This window comes from Arachis duranensis, chromosome 10 (assembly GCF_000817695.3).
Source record: "Arachis duranensis cultivar V14167 chromosome 10, aradu.V14167.gnm2.J7QH, whole genome shotgun sequence".
Classification (NCBI taxonomy): Eukaryota; Viridiplantae; Streptophyta; class Magnoliopsida; order Fabales; family Fabaceae; genus Arachis; species Arachis duranensis.
In genome coordinates, this window is record NC_029781.3 from 16,480,277 (window position 1) to 16,485,938 (window position 5,662).

Genomic DNA, 5,662 nt, shown 5'->3' on the forward strand with positions numbered 1-5,662 from the left:
GCGTTGAACATTTCCACTGAGAGGATGGGAGGTAGCCATTGACAACGGTGAAACCCTACATACAGCTTGCCATGGAAGGAGCCTTGCGTGCTTGAAGAAGAAGACAGTAGGAAAGCAGAGATTCAGAAGATGTAGCATCTCCAAAACCTCAACCTATTCTCTATCACTGCAAAACAAGTACTTATTTCATGTTCTTTTACTTTTCACAATCAATCCTGATAATTTCTGATATCCTGACTAAGATTTACAAGATAACCATAGCTTGCTTCAAGCCGACAATCTCCGTGGGATCGACCCTTACTCACGTAAGGTATTACTTGGACGACCCAGTGCACTTGCTGGTTAGTTGTGCGGGGTTGCAAAAGTGTGATTGAAATTTCATGCACCATGATGCATGTCAATTGCGCAAGCAAGTAAAATCCTCTTTTAAAACAAAAGATGGAATCTCAACCAAAAGGCCATTAGAAATGTTGCATATTGATCTTTTTGGTCCTACTAGAACTCAAAATTTAGGAGGTAAACACTATGGTCTTGTGGTGGTAGATGGTTACTCTAGATTTGGTTGGGTACTTTTCCTTGCTCATAAGAATGATGCCTTTCATGCTTTTTCCTCTTTGCAAGAAAATTCAAAATGAAAAGGATTTGAAAATTGCCCATTTGAGAAGTGATCATGGAAGAAAATTTGAAAATCAAGATTTTGAAAAATTCTGTGATGACTTAGGAATTTCTCAAAATTTCTCATGTCCTAGAACCCCCAACAAAATGGGGTGGTTGAAAGAAGGGATAGAAGCCTTCAAGAGATGACTAGGGCTATGCTATGTGAGAATGAAATTCCTAAATTTTTGTGGGCTGAAACTGTGAACACAACATGTTATATTTTAAATAGAACAATCATTAGAAAAGGGTTAAAGAAAACCCCTTATGAGCTATGAAAAGGGACCCCTCCAAATCTTAAGTACTTTCATGTTTTTGGATGCAAATGTTTTGTGCTAAATAATAAAGAAAATCTAGGAAAGTTTGATCCAAAATCATATGAAGGAATGTTTGTTGGATATTCCACCACAAGCAAGGCTTATAGAGTTTATCTCAAGGAGCATAGGACAATAGAGGAATCCATACACGTTACTTTTTGTGATTCTAACTTAATTCCCAGTATTGTGAAGGATAATAATTCAGATTGTGAAGAGGCTGGAACAGGTAAAGAAAATCCCAAATCTGTGCTAAATGAAGAATCTGTCAGCCCGGTTTTGTCTCGTCAGATTGAAGGAGAAACTTCCATTTTATCTCCTGAGCAGACACGAGAAACTGAAACAGTGAGACTACCAGAAGTTCATCAAAGTTCAACACCTGGCCGAAAGCCTAGAGAATGGAAGTCTATGAGGGGTTATCCTCATGACTTCATCATTGGTGATCCCTCTCATGGTGTAACCACAAGATCCTCCACCAAAAGGCAAACCGAACCTAGCAATCTTGCTCTCTTGTCACAAATAGAACCCAACAATGTCAAACAAGCTCTTGAAGACCCTTCATGGGTTAAAGCAATGCAAGAAGAGCTTGCTCAATTTGATAAGAATGAGGTTTGGACACTAGTACCCCATCCGGATGGTAAGAAAGTAACGGGTACTAAATGGGTTTTTAAAAATAAACTTGGTGAGGATGGACAAGTTGTTCGTAACAAGGCTAGATTAGTGGCCCAAGGTTACGATCAAGAAGAGGGTATTGATTTTGATGAGTCTTTTGCTCCGGTAGCAAGAATGGAAGCAATCAGATTGCTTCTTGCCTATGCCGCCCATAAAGGTTTTAAAATGTTTCAAATGGATGTTAAATGTGCTTTCCTTAATGGCTTTATTGATAGGGAAGTGTATGTGGCTCAACCCCCCGGTTTTGAACATAAAGAGTTTTCAAATCATGTTTTTAAATTAACTAAGGCTCTTTATGGTCTTAGACAAGCTCCAAGAGCTTGGTATGAAAGGCTTAGTGCCTTCTTGTTGGAAAATCATTTTCAAAGGGGTACCACCGACACTACTTTATTTATTAAAGCATCTAATGATGATATCCTTCTTGTTCAAGTTTATGTTGATGACATTGTATTTGGTTCAGCCAATGTCTCCTTGTGTGAAGAGTTTGGAAAACTGATGACTAGTGAGTTTGAGATGAGTTTAATGGGAAAGCATACTTTCTTTCTTGGCCTCCAAATTAAACAAACTCCTAGTGGTACTTTTATTCACCAAGGAAAGTATGCAAAAGAACTTATCAAAAAGTTTGGCCTAGAAAATTCCAAATCAATGGGTACTCCTATGCATCCCAATACTAAACTTGAAAAGGATGATGATAGCCAAGATGTGGATGAAACAAGGTATAGAGGAATGATAGGTTCACTTATGTATCTTACCTCCTCTAGACCGGATATAGTCCAAAGTGTGGGTATATGTTCAAGGTTTCAATCTCATCCAAAAGAATCTCACCTTATGGCTGTTAAGCGCATCATTAGATACATTAAGGGAACTTGCAATTATGGATTATGGTATCTTAAATCTAATGACTTTTGTGCAGTAGGTTTTTGTGATGCAGATTATGTGGGAGATCGAGTGGATAGGAGGAGCACTTCCGGTATGTGTTGCTTCCTTGGAAGCTCACTCAACATGTGGTCAAGCAAGAAACAAGCCACAGTGGCTCTATCCACAGCTGAAGCCAAATATGTTTCCGCATCTGCATGTTGTTCACAATTAATTTGGTTAAAAACATAATTGGAAGATTACAAATTAAAAATCAATAGTATTCCTTTATTTTGTGATAATATGAGTGCTATAAACATTTCAAAAAATCCTGTTCTGCACTCAAGAACCAAGCACATTGAGATAAAATATCATTTCATTAGAGAACATGTGCAAAAGGGAACTATTGATATTCAATTTGTAAAATCTGAAGACCAAATTGCTGATATTTTTACAAAACCCCTCTGTGAAGACAGATTCTGTACCTTGAGGAAAAGTTTGGGAATGTTTGATTTGTGTTTCATTGATAATTTGTGAATATTTGATTCTGTTCAATTTTGTCTCGTAGGTTTGGACGAGATAAAAATGCATGCTTGATGGAGAAGCTATGATCAAGGGGGAGGGAACGCAGATTCAAATTTTTATGGGTCCCACCTAATAACTCTTTCACCCCACTCTGACCATTTTGTTAGTTCATCATTCTTTCTGAAAATCAAAATCTTTTTGTGGTCTTATCACATCATATCTTAATAGGGGAGGATAGTAGAAATATGGGGTGACTGATCTAATGTTACTCTGAATTTCCTGATGTTTATTGCGTGCCAATTTTATTTGATCTGATATATTAGCTGAACTTTATGTTGCTGGATATTTTTGCTTGATTGAATTGTTTGGCAGGAAATATTTTTGAACATGTTGAGTTTTGGTTACCTGTTGCTACTGCTGAATGCTCTGTTATTTTGCTCTATGTGTATTTGACTCAGGGGAACTATTTTCATGTGTCTTGGATGACTGTACCAAACTTAACTTGATGCTGTTTTGTTTTATGCTTGAATTATTATGGATTGCATTGCTTATTCTTCATTTTTTGCAGGGTCCCTCCTTGATGACAAAAGGGAGAGGAGAAAAAAAAAGGCTGAATTGAAACTGTTATGTTTCATTGATTTGTTGCACTATTTTGCAGACCTGCTTTGCTCTGTTTTATGCTTTGATTTGGCTCTGTTTTTGAGCACTTTATGGATTAATTTTGACTTGAGCTTTGATTGTCATTGATAAATTTATTTGCTCAAATGCATGTGTGATATGGATTTTTATTAAGGTGTTTGAAAAACATTTTCTTATGAAAATATGATTCAGTCTTAAAGGATCCAAATCCTTGAAATTTTCATCTTTTAGGAATCATTTGGAGTTTGTACACAGTTTTTGTTGTCTTGTTTTGGTATTGTACTTGAATACTCTGGACCATTGTATTTTGGTGAAAAATAAATTTTCTGCTGTTTGGTATGTTGTTTTCATTTATTTTGCAGTGCCCCTTGATGCCAAAAGGGGGAGACAATGGATGAAAATTAAAAATGAAAAATAGGGGATGAAACTCTTTTGAGAGTTCATGATCACTCTTGTTTATGCTTGCTTGATAATGCACTTGTTTTATCATTATTGCTGCTGATTGTGTAATGTTTATCTTGGTAAAATGCTTGGTTGATTGCTTATTGTAATTATGAAGCATGTGTTTTACCTTGATATAATGATTGCTGTTTTGACTTTATTTTTGGCAGTTCCTTTAAGCTGTGATATGTAAATAAAATCTAATAGCTGCCATGTTTTGACATGATCATGTGTGATTCAAAATATTTTTCCTTGTTATAATTATATTACTCTGATATCTTGATCGAAAAATATTTGAAAATCATTTGAACAACAACTGTTTCCATGTACTAAATTGATGTGCGTATATGTTTGAGCAGTAAATCAGTTTATGATATCAAATGAGTTTTGATTATCAATTAAAACTGCTCATAAATCAAGCATTTAGCATCATAAAATATGCTAAATAACATTGTTACTTGAAACTTGATTTAAATGTTACAGGTAAGTGCTTCCCTTGATAAAATAAGCATACATCAAGGGGGAGCTATGTGACATTTAGAAAGGGGGAGAAATTCAAATTCAAAGGGAGTACTCTTTACTCTATCTCTAAATTTCTTTCCATTTCAATTTTAATAATGTTTGTCATCAAGGGGGAGATTGATGAGTTTGGAAAACTCTAATTTAAATTGATGATGATCAAACATTATTAACAGCAAAATTATTAATCTAATTTTGATTCATATATGTTAAGTAATTAATTTTCCTGTGCAGGTATAAAATGGGCCGAAAATAAAATTCTGGTGCAAGCCCAATTCAGCTTTGGTGTTAGTATATTATGATCATATATGGCTGAAACCATTGGGCCGAAATAAAAATGTTGCTAGCCCAATGATTAATATATTCAGCATTAATATGAAGTTAGCTTCTTGTGACTGAATGGAAAATAAATATTTTGGGTCAGCTTTACTCATTAATGATACAAGCCCAATTAGTTTGAATAAATCAAAATTTTATTGGGTCAGATTAAGCTTTATTGCTACAAAGCCCAATCTCAATTTTGATGAATGTTTCCATGCATGATTCGAATCCAAAATGTATCAGGAAAGTAAATGTTATCACTTGCCTCATGCTTTCCAACGGATTCCACTCTTATCTTTGGGATGGATTTCAAATTTAATTTAAGCATTGGGAACATAAGTAAATGAGAGAAGATTGATTTGATAGCTATGATAGCTATGCACGCCTCTCAGCAAAGGGAAGTAAAAGCAAGCTATTTTCATTTAATTTGTTTAATCACTTTGAATTGCTTTTCTTTAGATTCTCTCTTCTCTCTCATCTCTTTCTTGTTTCTTCTTCGGTCCTTATCCATGAAGCTATGGATGCTATGCTCATCAACAAAGAAAAAGAAGAAGTTGCATGCATAAAGACCATCGAGTTGATGGCACGAAAAAGAAAAAGAAAGGTACGTAGTGGCTGAGATCTTCACCAAATGTGGTTAGATTTGGTGAGGTAATCTCGAGTTCTTCAAGCTCAAAAAGGAAAAGGAAGATTCGGCCAGCAAGGGAGATTCTTGAAGCATG

General features: G+C 35.4%; 1 pseudogene; it reads left to right on the forward strand.

Moving 5' to 3' along the window:
• The first annotated feature begins 2,285 nt into the window (after positions 1-2,285).
• On the forward strand, positions 2,286-3,032 carry LOC127742848 (secreted RxLR effector protein 161-like; annotated as a pseudogene).
• Positions 3,033-5,662: the final 2,630 nt, after the last annotated feature.